The following is an 18,005-nucleotide window of genomic DNA, read 5'->3' on the forward strand; positions in this document are numbered from 1 at the left end:
AAAGAAGAGAATAAGGCGGAAATTCCCGTCTTTCTTGCATATTCGGAAGCTATTTGACGACATTTAATGGATCAGTATGAGGAGGAAGCAAGAACTAAAGACCAAGCCTACAAGAATAAAATGGAAGTGAAGGAAAGGGAAGAATAGAAAAGAAAACATAAACTGAAGACCAACCCGAGCGGATTCTCTGAAATCCGGCCGTCCTCCAGCTGCAGAATCCGTGCGGCTTTCCAGCAAGATGCTCGGATCCCACCTCCACAATCCGCCCGGATTCTCTTGAATCCGCCCGGATTCCATCGCCAGAATCCGCCCGTCCCAACCTTAATCCGCCCGGATTCCAGCCCAGCGCATTTTCGTGTTCTTCAAGCCTCAAAGAAAGACGCCCTTCCTTCAAGAAATATCGGCTTCTCCCTGCTCAAATCTCAAAAGTGTAATTACTAGTTTAGCCCTTAGTTAACCCTAATGCATCCACCTAATTTCTACTATAAATACCCCACTTGTAAATAATCATGGGAAATCCTTTTTAGCTAGAAAAATCCTTCCTTAGATTAGATTAGGAGTAGATTAGAATAGATTACTCTTTAATCTTTTCACAAATTACACATCAATCTTTCCATAATTATTGTTCAAGTTTATTATTCAAGTTTATTATTGGGTAATTGAAGATTATTGGGTTATTATTGGGAGTTTGACAACCTTCCATCAATCATCAATTTCTTCTATTATTCTTTGCGTTATTATTTTGGAATCTCCATAGGTATAACTCTCTTAATCCTTGTTTTAATTATTGTTAATCTTTCTTACTTATTCATCATGTTTTACCTTGTTAATATGATTGACAACCTTGTTAGCACGTTAAACTTGATAATGTGTGAGTAGTCTCTTAGCTAGGATTAGTGGGTAATTAAGGGAAACAAACATGGGGATTGGTTCATGCTAAATCTAATATGTTCACATGATTAAATTGCTTGCTTGTTGTGATGTCAACTTTATGCACATGTTATGTTTGATGAAATGCTAAGCCTATGAATCCTTGCATTTTTACCATCTCTTATCTACTCAACTTGACTCGTAAGATATAAACCAACTCAAGTCTTGTTAGACCATGCATAGAAGTTAATTAGGAGGAAAGTAAGTCGACTTGTAGGTGTTGTACAATCTAATCGATTCGGCTCCGGGACCCAACTCTTCCTAAGAACCGTAAGATATAACCCAACTCGGTTCCTCCACAACATTAATTGCTTGCAACCTTGTAAACATGTTTGTATGATCAACACCATGAATCCCCCATGACCCCATGATATCCTAGCACTTTTAATCAATTGTTTACATCATTCCTTTTATTGCTCGTTCTACTTTATTGCTTGCATTAGTCTAGACACAACCACAAACCCCAACAATTGTGACACTAGCATAAATTGAGATAGATAGACTTAGAACCCAAAGCTCACCGTCCCATGGATCGACCTCGACTTACCACTAACTAGTTGTTTGTTGAGTATTATAAATATGTTTGATTGGATGAGTGACGACATCAACCGGATCACCGGTCGTCTCTCACATGGCACAATATCAAAGGACATCCCTTCCTCAGATATGACTTCAAGGTAACAGCTGCAATCAACTTACCTTTGGGTCTGACTAGAAACCCACGATAAGACACACTAACGCCCTTAGGACCTCTTAAAGACACTTTCTTTTGATGACAGTCTATCTTAGCTTTATACTTTCCCAGCCAATCCATCCCAACTATCATCTCAAAACCGTCAAAAGGAAACTCTAGCAAGTCTACAGGGAAATCAACTTGCCCAACTATCATAGATACATCCCTATATAACCTCCCACATGATACAGACTCACCCGAAGGTATGAAAACTTTCTCACTAACAGACTCATATACCCTCAAACCCAACCGTTTAACATGACTCGAAGATACAAACGATCGAGACGCCCCCGAAGCAAACAAAACAAAGGTATGAATACCGTTAACAAGAAAAGTACCAGTGATAACGTGTGCATCATCTTCAGCTGCTTTCTTCTCCATCATGAACAACTTTCCACTGGTCTTCCTGTCCACCTCCTAGACAAAGATCTTGGCTGATGTGGTCGGCTTAGCACCCGACCCTTGATTGTTGTTGTTGTTGTTCGTTGGTGGTTTCTGATAAGAATTACCGCCGTTGCGGTTACCTCCACTCTGATAGCTCTGACTTCCCCGGTTTGTCCATGATCCAGTCGGTCTATTGCTCGCATAGCTCTGCGCAGGTCTCTGGAAAGTTCCAGGTGCACTCGTGCACTCATGTCTCTTGTGGCCTACACCACCACAACCAAAGCAGGTCGTTCCCCAACTACCACTAGCACTTCCACGGCCACGCCCAAAGGAAGCTCCAGCACTAAACCCTGACCCAGAAGAAAACCCTCTAGATTGATTGTGGAAGCCTTTCTTGTGACTAGATTGGCCACCACCCTCGCTCTCAGACTTCCTTTTCTCAACACCTAACCTCTCTTGAGCCATCTCCACTAACCTCTCAGCTCTCCCAGCCCTCTCATAAGCTTCCTTAACGTCAGTAAGGACTCCGATGGGTAACTTATCCATAATCTTAGGGGTCAACCCCCTCTCAAATCTCAGCGCCAGATTCTCCTCACTCAAACCCATATTCTCAGCATACCTAGACTTCTCATTGAATTGCCTGTAGTACTCGGCCACAGACATGTCAGATGTCATCTTAAAACTGTTAAACTCTTCTCTCAACTTACTCCTCACATGTTCCGGTACAAACTCTTTCCTCATAGCCTTACGAAACTCTTCCCAAGGTATAGCAGGTAAACCTTGGTTCGCATACAACTCCTTAGCACTCACTTTCACCGTATCCCACCACTTGCCAGCTGCTTCCCTCAGATAGAATGCAGCCCGTTCTACTCTCATCTCATCAAGACAGTGAACCAAATCTAGTATGTTCTCCATCTCTCTATGCCAGTTATCAAGAAGGTTAGGCTCCCCAACCCCCTTGTACTCTTTTGGGTTAAACCTCGCTATATAAAGGCTGATTTTAGAGTGATCAACCTCCTTCTCCTTGTCCTTATCCTTACCCTTTCCCACAGTCTTTAAAGCCTCCGTAAGAGCATCCTGATTCTCCAACATCTTAACGATATCATCTATGTTCATAAGCTTAGCTCTCGCATACAAAGCATTCTTCTTGGGTGGCATCTTGAAACTATATCAGAAAAGGGGTGGATATAAATATACGCACTAAAACCTCAAACCACGAAAACAAGCTGCCCAGGCCCTACTCGATCGAGTTCCCAAACATACTCGATCGAGTAACAGGCTACTCGATCGAGTGCCCAGCATACTCGATCGAGTGCCCCAACATCAGACCCCAAACAGACCTTTTGATCTCTAACATACTCAACCGAGTAGCCAGGCTACTCGATCGAGTGACCCCCTACTCGATCGAGTGCCCGAGGCACTCGATCGAGTGCCCAAAAACACGATTCTGGATTCAAAATCGTCAAACACCCACCCGATCAAGTCAGTCCCACTCGATCGAGTCATGCTAATTCGAAAACGCTACCCGCATGCTATATCATATCTCAATAATAGAAACAACATTATAACTCCAACATTATATCATAACTAAGAACATAATGCTACGAAAACTCCTTATATAGCTAACGAATTAACCATATCATGTTATTAAACGCAACATAGTAAAACATTCATCATGTTTCTCATTCCAACGACAGTTCTACATATATCATCAACCTTTCTTTCACATTCTCAGCTTTCTACTTCAAACATCCAACAATTACACACACTTCATCACATTCACACACAAGCTAACCAAACAACGCATACGACCTTGACAAACACCCCCCATGTGACCGGTTCAAAATTGTAGGGCAAGTTCACGACTTTAGGACGTCTCCCAAGCCTTTGCATTAGCTCCTACAACCTTTACCCCGAGTTCATTTTAATTGACTCCCTATATTCATTAGATTTATTGGTTACAGGTTTCAGGATCGTCGCTCTGATAACATTTGTAACACCCCCATACTCCAAGTGCCTTACCAGGACCACTCAGGTATAAGGATGCTACCATCTCGGTTACCCGAGGCATGATATTCATAAGACAATAACGAAACAACTTTAAATGATATAACTTTAGTGAAAAGTACAATCAAAACCAAATCCCAAAATACGGTACAAGTTCTCAAACCAACTGTCTCTGAGTTAATCGAAAAGTTATAAAACTAATAAAACTACAAATGAAGACTTCTATCGTCGAGACGGTGGCACATCCTACTATCCCGATTCAACTCAAACTCGCTCAATTCTGCTCACCATCCCCGAATGGATCACCGCAGTTTTACAAAACAACAACCGGGTCGATCTAATCACACAACTTATATATATATCAACAATAAGATAAACAGACAACTTAACCGTCACACACACACACAATCACACCAATCCCATCAATCTCAATCACCGATCGTCCACCGGACCCGACCACGCTGGGGGGGACCGCAGCCGTTCCCACCTAAGCCCCGCTCATCATACCGAGCGATAACCCTGTCCATTAATGTGCACATCCCTCCTGTGGCGGGTTCCACAGGAGGCGAAACTAGGGCCTGAAGCCACTTCCGCAAGTGACTCCACTCAGCCGAGAACGCATCTCGAGAACCAGAGACAAACAATCACAATCACAATCACAGTCGTCACAATACAATTACGATATTAAACAATCAATCTCAACACATCAACAATCATCCAATTATGGGACTAATACTGAGTAGGAAATCCTACCTGGAAAGCACAACTATCAGACAGTCTCTACAGCTGTATCAAAAAGCCTCTTCTACAAAACCTCATCCTATCATACAACATATAAACACTACCAAATCACAATATACACAAAAACCCCCAAATCCCCATATTAGGATTTAACCAACTTAAAGGAAAAACAGTAAAAAGGGTACATAGATCTTACCCTCGACGCAAGGATCTCAATGGTATAACAAACGATGAAAACCGACCTTCCAAACTCCGGGATTTGCTAACAATGCGATTAAAGGGATGAACGTACTTGCTTTCTCTCTTTGACAGTAAATTAGGTTTTGAAAAGTGTTTAGAATGATGACGGAAAAGATTATATACCTTAATCGCATAATTAACAAAACACGAGAAATAACTCCCCGTAAACCGGCTACTCGATCGAGTAGCTAAGGTACTCGATCGAGTGCCCCCTTACTCGATCGAGTATCATAGTTACTCAATCGAGTACCCAACAGGTCAGAAACTATTTTAAAACGCAACTCACCCTTACTCGAGAAAGTAAGGCCTACTCGATAGAGTACACCGAGACTCATAAATACGGAGTATTACAGTCAATTTCTCTTTTATGATAATAATTTGTTCAATTTTAAGGAATTAATTAATCTGTATCGACATACAATTGATTAACCTTTTTCAATTAAGGGAATCGTCCTTTAGGTGTAACCTCAAGGGATTAACTGATCACCACCGTCGCACGACAGTAATGTCAAACTCTACCCAGCCAATCATTACCGATATGTGTGGACCAGTTGACTATATATGTTATGTATCATCCCTTTCGTATTTTTGATATGAGATTTAAATATGTGATTAATATGATCGACAATTGAGATCGCATTATTGTTGGGGACACTTACTCCAACAAAGATTTTGACAGGTTAACAGGTTTGAAGAAGATAGGATAACAAGATTTGAAAAGAATGACATGATTGAACAAAGCAAGCCTAAAAGACGAACTTTATATCATTAATAAAACCCTTACCCACTGGGGCAAAGGTAGCAAAATGTATATCCATCCTATCAGGGATAACCTCCCTGACTAGGACCAACGAAATATGAAATTGTCTTTACAAGGACATTCCCCCTAGGCAAACATACAAAATGATTAATGATTCTACCAAGGACATTCTCCTTGGTTGGACAAAATACCATTGCTTGACGTTTCTGCGAATGACATCCCTCTTGTCAGGGCTAGATACTAACGCCGATCAGAAATTATTCCTCGCCTGATCAAGCGCCATAATTCCTCTTTCTCACGAAACATATTAGCCTCTATCGGTTCAGGATACTTTTCCAATATAATCCCTGTCTTACCCTGCCTTGTCGCAGCAATGAACATTGACTCATACACTCCACGAATACACTTGATCAAAAAGCAAACATTACTGATTCATATGGTGGGGCAAAGACAAGCCAGGTCAACTGTACGTAGGCTACATGACTGAATCATACGTACATGGTAACATGCTGAATATACCAAGTAGGAATGGCAGGGGCATCAGTCAGATCAATTAGCTTATCAAGATCAGCTCCAGTACTGGAGACAGATCAACTACCTGGGAACTTTCCTGCTTGACTTTGGCAAGCCCGGCATTCAATTCTTACTACCAGAAGTTGAAGCCCAATAGACTTAACATGCTTAGAAACTTTGAAGGATCCCCCAGCCTTCAAACAGCAAGGAAAACGCTCTACCCTGGACCAGAATGGCCATGACCTCTCCGCAGGAGGAATAGCTAAGTAAACAGTTACCTTCTCAGAAGGATAAAGAATTGCCCTCACCAAATCATCCACTGCAAAAGAAGGTATATCTTGTTAAATATTTCCTACTTTCCTTTGAACTAACAGAATATGTGCAGAACAAACAAATGTTGCAGGGTACTTACCACCAACGCATGCATCATAATTGAGAAACATCAGGTCAGGCCCAACCAAGTTGACCCTGATATATATAGCCAGTCCACCCAGACGGGATAATTTTCAGGAATCCATATGTCAGGATCATCAGTAATGATCCCGTTATCGTTCAAAATTTTGTCAAACTCAGGTTTGAGACGATTGGGGAAAGAGTGTTGTTCGTCGTGAGCCTTCATCGGCTTAAACTCAAATTTTTGTAAGAGATGGTGAACTTATCAACAGCTAGAGCAGGGGATGCATCTCCGAATACGCTAAAATGAACCGCTAATTATGCTTAAATTAACAACATCCCCCCCCCCCCATTTAAGCGTAATTCAAGATTTTAAATAAGTTAACAAACATACCAATTTATGCATAAATGAAAATGTCACGAAGATTGAATTTCCACTTAGTGAAATTACATATTCCAAATATTCCAGTATCGGGGTGTGACTTAGCATTGAACCCTTTCTACCCATTTTGAATACATGAAGATAACTCACATATAAATAATTTACTTCTAAAGTTACGAAACCGACACTTATTTTCAAGCCTAGTGTCCCATATCTATTCATGAACACATAAGGAGTCAAACCCATACTCCCTTGAAGCGGTTGTACTTCATGTTCATATAGGTTGATTCTTTTAATCATGTCCTTGCAAACACACTTTTTCAAATGATCAACCTTACAACATGCAAGTCTAAGCACACATCTCGGGATATAAATTATTGTGTGCTTCATTCTATTAACAATAGGCCTTCCACATTGAATTCAGCCTCTAACATTGTATTATAGGGGAATTGGGTATCTTATCGCCAAAGATCTTATACGAGTTTTAGTCTCATCCCGTCAACCGACTTTATAACCAAGTCCCTAATTGATCCTTTATGAAAAGTGATCAACTAAAAATGAGATCTCAAAAAACAACCAATATCAATTCCCATTTATGATAGTCCACAAACTGAGTTATAACAAACACCCCGGTGCGCACCGTTATTCACTATCAAAAATTATATTAATGAAATTGGTTAAATAATTTAAGGAGCATGGTAGATTATTTTCTTCAGCTACTTAGCCTTTTAACCGGCTATATGCTAACACAGCATACCAACTCCGATGTCAAACTCGTAATAATGCAAATTCGCTTCTTGGAAGTCCATATACTCATGATACTTACCAAGTAAAATATATATATGGTGTTGAGATCAAATAAGTCCCCCTCCTAAGTGTGAGTCCATAAGTCCTCTTTAGAGCCCTTGGATGAGCACTATGGAAGGCTGAGATTGAAGACAAAAAACAAGGGATTAATGCCTAATTAAGCCCACTCTCTCACTACCTTACTAATCCACATTAATCAAATACTAATCAACTATATATAATTTATTTTTCCACCCACTTATCTCTCATTCACACAATTCATTCACCACCTCTCTCAAAAACCCAAATTAATTCTCTAAAAAAAACCCAAATAATTCCCCTCTTCCTCACCAATCCAACCCACCCCCACCGGCCACCATCATCCACCCCACCCACACGGCCACCACCATCCACCCCCGACCACCAGTACTCCCCAAAAAGACTCTCCAACACCACCGAGCACTACCCCCAACTACCACCCCGACTGCCACCACTCACGCCAAATCCAACCACCACGCCCTTCCACACGCAAACACCGCTTACTCCACAAACCACCTCCAGATCTGCCACTACCGTCACCAATAGCACCACCTGTGAACGCCGCTTATACCTCCACTGCCGCCACTCACACATCCGACTCCAATAAGACCGACAACCGCCCCTCCTCTTCTCACGCAGCCACCAACACGACGACCACCTTCTCCCAGATCTGCCACCTTACACCACGCACCCGACATCAACCCGCCATGCACAACCACCAATAACCCGACACCACCTTGTTTTTTGTTTTGTTTTTTTGTTTTGTTTGTTTTGTTTTTGTCTTTCTTTTGTGTTTATCAGTGTGTTGTTTGGTTGTTTAGTTTGTTTTATTTTTTGTTTTGTTTTATGTTTTTGTTATTTATTTTGTGTCTTTTATTTTGGTTGCTTTGTTTGTTTTATTTTTTGTTTTGTTTTATGTTTTTGTTATTTATTTTGTGTCTTTTATTTCGTTTTTTTATTTTTATTTGTTTAAATTTACATTATTGTGTGCTAAAAATTCTGCCTCTAATGATTTCAAAATTCAAATTTTGAAAATCCCGCCTCCAATGTTTTCATGCGATATTTTTACTCCATTTTATGCTTGTTAAAATCTTGCCTCCATTTTTTTTCTTATTATCTTGTTTTATAGTTTTACTAATCTCGCCTTGTTAAAATTCGTGTTGTTGATTTTATTTTTCTAGTAAAGTTAAAGTTACATCTTCCTCTAATAATGTTACATGTTTTTCTATCAAATTTACACTTTATTAAAGTTACAGTTTTTTCCATTTAAATTACACTTTTCTCCATTAAAATTACACTCATCTTTGTTAAAGTTACATTTTTTTTCTATTAAAGTTACACTTTTTTCTGTTAAAATTACACTTTTTCTCCATTAAAATTACATTTTTATCTGTTAAAATTGTAGTTTTCTCTATTAAAGTTAAAGTTACACTTATTTCTATTAAAATTACACTTATTTCTATTAAAATTACACATTTCTCTATTAAAATTACACTTAGCTCTTTTAAAGTTAAAATTACACTTATTTCTATTAAAATTACACTTTTCTCTGTTAAAATTACACATTTCTATATTAAAATTACACTTATCTCTTTTAAAGTTAAAGTTAAAGTTATTTCTATTAAATTTACATTTATTTCTATTAAAATTACACATTTCTCTATTAAAATTACACTTATCCCTATTAAAGTTAAAGTTACACTTATTTCTATTAGAATTACACTTTTTTCTATTAAAATTACAGATTTCTCTATTAAAGTTCTGACTATCTCTATTAAAGTTATATTTTTCTCTACTAAAGTTACACTTATATCTATTAAAGTTACACTCTCAAGGACTACAGTTTTACTCTCAATGGACTCATGTTACATGTTTAATATGGACAAAAGTTACAGTCTCAATGGACTAAAGTTACACTCTCAATGGACTGAAATTACACTTTAATGGACTAACATTACACTTTTAATATGGACTAAAGATACACTCTCAATGGACTAAAATTACACTTTAATGGACTAAAATTACACTTTAATGGATTAAAATAACACTTTAATGGACTAAAATTACACTTTTAAAAGACTAAAGTTACACTTATAAGTCACTCAATTCACAATGAATTGTGTTAAAATTGGAAAAATTCAAAATAATATTTGTTGAAAAAACTGAGTTTCACTCGTAAAACGCAAAATATATTGTAAATTTGCTTCAAATTTTCAAATTTCAAAATAAAATCCGTCAAACCGCAATTTTTTTTGTTAAAATTACACTTTTTTCCGTTGAAATTACACTTTTAAAATAGTGAAAGTGTAGTAACATTTGTATAAAGTTTCAGTCCAAAAAAAAAAATTATGCTCAAAAAAATTTTTTTGTGTATAATTAATCTATTAGTGAATGTATAATTAAAGCTAGAGAGAGAAAGTGGATTAATTAGTGTATAGGAAACTCATTAGTGTTAACTATGCTTTTTTGCTTTCAATCTCAACCATCCTTATTGGAAGATCTAAGGGATGTAGAGAGGACTTATGGACTCAAATATTTTGGTGGACTCATAAGAACTTCACTCTATATATATATGTATATATATATATGTATATATATATATATACATATATATATATACATATATATATATTATCCCTCTAAAATCGAAGGAAAATGACATAGGACAAACCATAATTCTGGTTTACTTTATACATTTTCACGCTCGGCTATCGCTTGCCAAAGATGAGTACTAGCTAAACTAGTATACTTATTTAACTTGTCAAACCGCAATAATTAAGCCCTTGTGAAAACTCGAATCAAACTCCACTTTTATTATTGGATAAAAGTGTCATACTTGACCTTTGAGAGTATTAACCGGAGAATAATAATGATATGCTCACCCTAAATCCTAATATCAAGGATCATATTACCTCCCCATGTCGTCCTTCATAGAAGAAAATGATGACATATCACCTTTTACAAGTTAAATCATCTTTGGTCTACACTAAAGATCGACTTAATTGTCATTAATCCTTACAACAAATTATTACTCCATAACCGGACTTGTCAATAGTTCTACATTCAACATTGTTGATAATTTACCTCTTTCATGGCTATACCACCATGACTCCATAATCTCCCCATGGTTATTACAAACCATCATTCTCGAGATTATATAATAAAATCAATTACAAGCTTTGAACTTTAAACTTTTTCACATTAAACATAAAAATTATTTAACATGACATACACCATACAAGGTCAATAAATAATTCACAATGCGACGGAAATTGACATAAAATAAGTCCCTTTTCATGGGTGAGTCTCCAACTATTCCTTAAACCAACTTAGGGCATCTCAAGTCACCATAAAACCCAAACTTTACACAATTGAAAATTAATAAACAATTTTATCAAATATGATATTTATACCCATCTCATTTAAATGTGTCCCACTTAAAACATAAGGTGAGATGAACATTTGACATAATAATTTGTCCCCTTTTATTGACAAGTCTCAAACTCATTAAACCAGCACACAAAGTCTCAATTTATCATAACATCGAAAACTTGACAACCTCGAAAATAAATACACTATTCTATTGAGTAATACGAACACTCGTATGATACCGCTCAATACCACATTGTCGTGTATCATATCAAAATGAGTTTATTAATAATTTAAAAAACATTCACACCCACATTATAAAGCTAACAACCAACTTTATTATTATTTAATATGATAAAATGATAAGATAAATGATGTAAATCTCAATGCGCACATGAAAGTAACGAGAAAATATATAGTCCATGCTTTCATGCATTTCAATATCCACCAAATTAATATGGTGTCAAATATGATCATGTGATAAGATAATCCTTGATAATCATTAAGCATCATAGTGTGAAACATCATCCTACCATTATTACCATCATTCATTTCAGTCAATGTATACCATATATTTCATTCATGATGATTGCATTTATGTGAGAAACAAAGTTCATACCGAGTATGTACTAATAAATCAACATGATCTTATTATAGTGGAAAGAGAACCCAATTAAAGCATTATATTAATGTACCATCAATCCGTTTCCATCCTATTTTTCATGTTGCATATACAAATACTCATCTAAGATTAGTACGATTTTGACTTGGCCATTAACAAAGTCAGTTATAAAGACTATTCAAACAAGGGTGAGAAAATCCGACACACAGAAAGAGTTATCGCACTTTGAGAACCGCACTTTTAGACCACTGATTAGCATTCATGCCGATCAAATATACGTTAAATACATACCTGAAATTATGTTAAAGAGAATACACTGGTTAGTATCAACCACACTTATGTTCCCATTTTATAAAATAACCCAAGTTGTATTAACAACTTCATCATCATCATCATCAATACTAATCAATTGATGATAAACAAGTAAGGAATCTGAAAATGACTTTTAACACTTTGAAATTGTAATCCCCTATAAAATCTAGTGCAAAACAGTGGCGGAAACACTGTCGAATGGGATTAAATACACAAAGATAAAAGTTCTAACTGTTATAAATTGAGAATGTATAAAATTCTCAAGGATAAAATTAAATGGTTAAGTCTAAACAAATGCCACTTTTATAAAAAGGGCGAAAATAAAATTCCTCAAAAGTGTTAAAACTAAAAACCATAAAAGAAAGCAGAAAACAGAGTAGGATCTGCAAACTACTCGCTAGCTCACACAGAGAATCCCAAAGAAAGCTAATACATCATGTTATAAACATAATGACCACAATCGATGGGAGTAACTCGACGTTCTCCCAGCCATATCACATGATATAAATGTTACAGATGCAAATAATATATCAAAGTAATTGAAATGTTATAAAACATAAGTAACAAAATATGATTACCAAATCACGTTAACCAACGTCTTTGCATGCTTAAAAGCAAAATTCCTCAAATGATAGAATGGAAATAATATAGTTCGGGCTAGATATTCACTTTAGCTATACTCCTTGACACATGACATCTTACACTAGTTTCGGGAACTCGGTGTCACGCAAAGGTGACCAACTCCAAGTTCGCTCACTAGACAACAAGCTATAATAGGACACGTCTTACCACGCGGTCAAAGTCCTAGTCTAAGTACATGTACATGACTCTACGACAATCTGTACCGCCCGCAGGATACCCAATCTTATAGCCGTATAAGAACCCGTATGCCTTAGTTTATTATTCTTTGCCTTTACTTTCATTATTCCAAACTTAAAAGTATTCCAAGTGATATAGTATATTATTCAAATGGTTTGTAAGTGAACTACACTTTTATTTTCCTTGAATTAGAAAACTTAAACTTAAAACCAAAAGTATAAAATTTATTTAAGGACTTTAAATAAATTAAGTTACTGAAATTAAACTTTAAAGACCATCCTTTGACTTAAGGTACTTTAGTAAAGACTTATTACTTAGGCTTTAATGAGACGGAGCTCTACATTAGTTTATAAAACTGAACAGCAGTATTGTAAAATTTATAATTAATTACAGAAAAATCTAAATGACGCAAGGCCAATTTTCATGGTTTCCTATAGCTTTTATCTACAACTTTCATGTTTTGACAAACTTTAAATTAGGAACGTATCAGGGGTCTAAAAATGCATTTCTAAAAACTGTCAGAAAACGTCACCCATAATGTTTCAGTTCATAAATCTACTTTTAGAAAACATTTTAAGGCAAGGCATAATTTTAAACATAACTAAACATGATAAATATTCATTGAGAAAAAGATTAGCTACTGTATCAAAAGCAAAATATCTTTTAAAAATGAATCTTTGAGAGAAGTCAGAAACGCGTTTTACAGACGAGCTGTTCACAAATAATTTATTCTGACCAAACTGTAAGTTTAAATCTTATGAAAAATTTTATACAGCCTCTACACTTTAAAATAACAGGAGTTTATTCTTTACACTTTTGCAAATTCGAAATATAAACAGGTGATATGATTTTTACAAACAGACGAACATATTTGACAGATTTAACAACGGTTTCCATCAAACTTGTAAAATACACCATAAATCGAAAATAATGATTGAAGACCTACAAATTTATACACAACCTAATGCTCCATGTCTCTGCCATATACTAAAATATTGTAAATTTACAATTTTATTTAATATTTTTAACATAATTAAAACTGAACAAATCGCTATAATCGCAAATCTGCGTCAATACTTTAAATTACGAAATAAATATTAAAACTCCAAAATAATTACCACGAAAATTCATGGTATCTTAAAATCAACTATTAATTCCAGAAAAAAAAATTTACATCAGTTTAAATTATAAAAACGAATTATTAAAACCCTAATATCAAAACCATCGATTTGATCATAAAACTTGTAAATCAACCAAAATAAATTCCTATTGACAAAATAAAATTTATACATAGTCAAAATAGATTATGGATATCAAGAGATCAGAAAGTAAAGGTTTGGAAAATCATATGTATCAATAAATCTTTATAAAACCACAAAAAAAGCAATAATACATACAACTACAACAATTAATCAATGCAATACCGAGTAACGTCGTAGTTACCTTGTTACGAATCCGAATCCACATATGCTAGCATTTAATATCTCCTCTACAAACCCTTAGAAAAGGATGAACGGATGATGAGGAAAGGTCGATCGAAATAAAGAAGCAAGAAGGCAAGCGCGTACGTAGATTAATTTGTAAAACGGAAATAAAGAAGCAAGAAGGTAAACACGTACGTAAATTTTATTTTTGCGAAGAAGAGCGGAAGCGATGGGTTGCTCTTATTATTTTTTGTAAAAGAGAAGTTATGAATAGCTCCTCTTGGTCTTCACGGTTCAAGTGAGAAAGAAATAAGGAGACTTGAGTCTTCTAAAACACTAACATAAGATGCTAATAGGAATAGGTCAAAGTGGTTACAAAAGATAAGATGGTTAGCAAATAAATAAGAAAGAAAAGTGTGACAAAATGTATAGATCACACGCACCAAAAGACCAAGGGCAATTTCGAAAATGGAGAATAAAATCACCATTTAAATAGAAGTCGGTCCGTAAATGAAATTGGACTAAAAATCGACTTAAAAAGTAACTAATTAAAATATCAAATCAAAACCATAGATTAAGGAATAAAATTAAATCTCATTAATAAAGATAAAATATATGAGATTAGAAATTAAAGAGAATAAAGGAGTTCAAAAGAACAAATTCCGAATTCCAACAAATTAACTCGGAGTAGAATTAGAATACGAATAAAATGAATAAATAAGGCGAAGCTGAAATAGTTAGAAATAACAATAATTCTCGAAAACAAGGAAATATTCGAGACATAAGAGAACTCAAGAATTCAAAGGAAGAAAAGAAATGGCTCACAGATAAATTCCGAGTCATACAAATCAAATCGTAATCGTAAATAAAATACGGTTACGAAAATAGATTACAAAAATGGCGGGTGTTACAACCTCCCCCACTAAGAAAAAGTTTCGTCCTCGAAACTTAAAAGTAGAAAACAAAATTTAAAGAACAAGATATTTTTTTTTTTAAATCATTTCAGTTGACACTTAAATTCGAGAAATCATCGTTGAGGTCATACAATTTTTAAACCAGTTTTCAAAATTGAACTATTAAAAATCACTTGTCTCATCTCATGGAACGAGGGAATACTGTCGCGAACCAGGATTCTGTCGTCCAAGATAAGGGTAAGTCAACATTGGAAAAATCAAATCTTACACCCATGCATCGCAAATCTTGAACCGGTCATTAGACGTCTTTAATGACAAGTCCTAGCATCCACCAATGTCGAAATTCAAAAGTAAATGTGCCAATTTTACTTAAAACCTTTGAACAAATCAAATTTTGAAAATACAACACCACTTTGAAAGTTTATAAAGGCACCAAAGTATTGAAAACCAAAATTCGGAAGTATTTTCAAACGAATTTCAAGTTATTTCGAAACAAAACCAAATTTAAATGATAACCCAAAACTAAAAGAGAAAGGGAAGTTCAAAACTTTGAAGCTAGTCATAATTCAAAATTTTCAAGATAATCAAAATATTTTCATAAAAGTCAAAATATTTTGTGTAAATGGAATTTCTCAAAAAAAAAGTTAACGAGAAATCAAATTTGTATATGCAACATAACATTTGAAAGTTTTTTTTTTTTATGCATTAAATAACTTTATTTGAAACAATACCGGTATATTTCCAAACCAATTTTAAAATATTTGAAACAAAACCAAGTTTAGACACTAATCCAGAGTAACATTAAATATGAAATTAATGTTTTTAAATCATAACTCAAAATTTAAATATCCGAGAACTAAACTTTGTAAAAGCCGAAACTCTTGTATAAAATGGAAATATCCGAGAAAAAGGGTCAACGGTAAATCAAGACAAAAGTTTTGAAACTAAAGCAAAGGAGAGAAGGATTTAAGAGTCATATATAACTCTCTCAAGGATTATGAAAGAGGATAAACATCTCGAGATTCAAAAGAGGGAGTGCAAATTTTACTTAAAACCTTTTTACAAATCGAATTTGTAAATACAACATAACTTTTGAAAGTTTTAGAAGCATCCAAACAAAAATTTTGGAAACAATTAAAATACTTTCAAACGAGTTTTTAAAAAAAAATTTCAAGACAAGACAAAATTTAGATACTAACTAAGAGTAAAACGAAAATAGAAGTTTAACACTTTGAAATCATAAATTTTCAAGATAATCAAAACTTTGGAGTCAAACCTTGTATAAAAAGAAATATTCGAGGAAAAAGACTAAAGGTAAAAGTTTTCAAACTTAAGCCAAGGTTAAGGTAGTAACAGATGCTCAGGTGAAGAAGTGGGAATGAGAGATTCAAGAGCTATACAAAGCTATCTCAAGGATTACAGAAGAGGTTAAAGATCTCAAGATTCTTGGTATGACTCCTCTATAGAACCCAAGCTTTTTCTATTTCCATCGAAAACAAACCAAGGCTATTAACACTAGGCAACTAAGTTGTCAAGCTCAGAGTTGCCAAACTTCCTAGTCTACATCCTCCAAGATTATCGATTAACACAACTCCCATCTCAAATCCTTACATAACTGATCATCCTGTCAAAACATCATGGTAAAAATACATCAAGTACTTCAACATCCAACCGACTAACTAAATTTCTCAAGTTATCAAATCCATAAGACTCCTCGAAACACCAAACAGAAAACATCGTCTAACAAAGCTCTGATGATTCCTTTGCACTAAAAGCAACAAGGCCTCTAATATCCACAAGTACAATCTAAAAAGATAAAGCTCTCTTAGAAGTCCATCAAAGTCTTTTAGAAGTTCATTAAATTCCCCATCATAACACTTCAACAACTAGGGGTTAAGAACTCAACCAAGCAACAATTTCGATCATATAAGGTCATCAAACAACAATTTCCTTTAAGGTAATTCATACCAAAATATTCCTCCCAGAAATACCAGTACTAAGGTTAAGACATTAAGATATGATAGGTATACATAATTCCCAACTTCAAGTTCTTAATTCTTCAAATCAATATAATCAATCCAAACTGCAGTTGAGCTAAGACACTCCTTATTTCCAAGGTTAACACTAAACAACCCAAATAAAGATAAGTCACACAACCAAAAGTTCCAAGGTTACAACCTTACCTCAGAACTCAACAATCTAAATCCATAAGAATAGAAACGGAGATTAATCTAGATCAACCAAAAATGACACATGGATATTATAAAACCTTAATCACCTCCAGTCCAAAATATGTAAATTACCTATAATCTAAACCATTAACTACGCCAAAATTCTAACTCCATAATCCACTACTCACCATTCAAGTTAATCCTTAAGAAATAACAGTCCTTACAAGATAAACATTAAGGATAAAACTCACTATCCTCAAACCATAAGTAACAAGACTTTACTAAACCTCAAACCTACTTAACTTCCGTCACATTTCTCTAAGAAAGAGTCGGTTTAACCAATGAATCTCAAGAGAATAGATACCAATGTGGAGGAATCACAAAGAAGGATTATTCATCAGAATAGGAGATGAAGATTTATAACAAGGATATAGGAAGCGACTAAAGGCTGAAAAAAGTAAAGGAA

This window comes from Silene latifolia, chromosome Y (genome assembly GCF_048544455.1).
Source record: "Silene latifolia isolate original U9 population chromosome Y, ASM4854445v1, whole genome shotgun sequence".
Lineage (NCBI taxonomy): Eukaryota > Viridiplantae > Streptophyta > Magnoliopsida > Caryophyllales > Caryophyllaceae > Silene > Silene latifolia.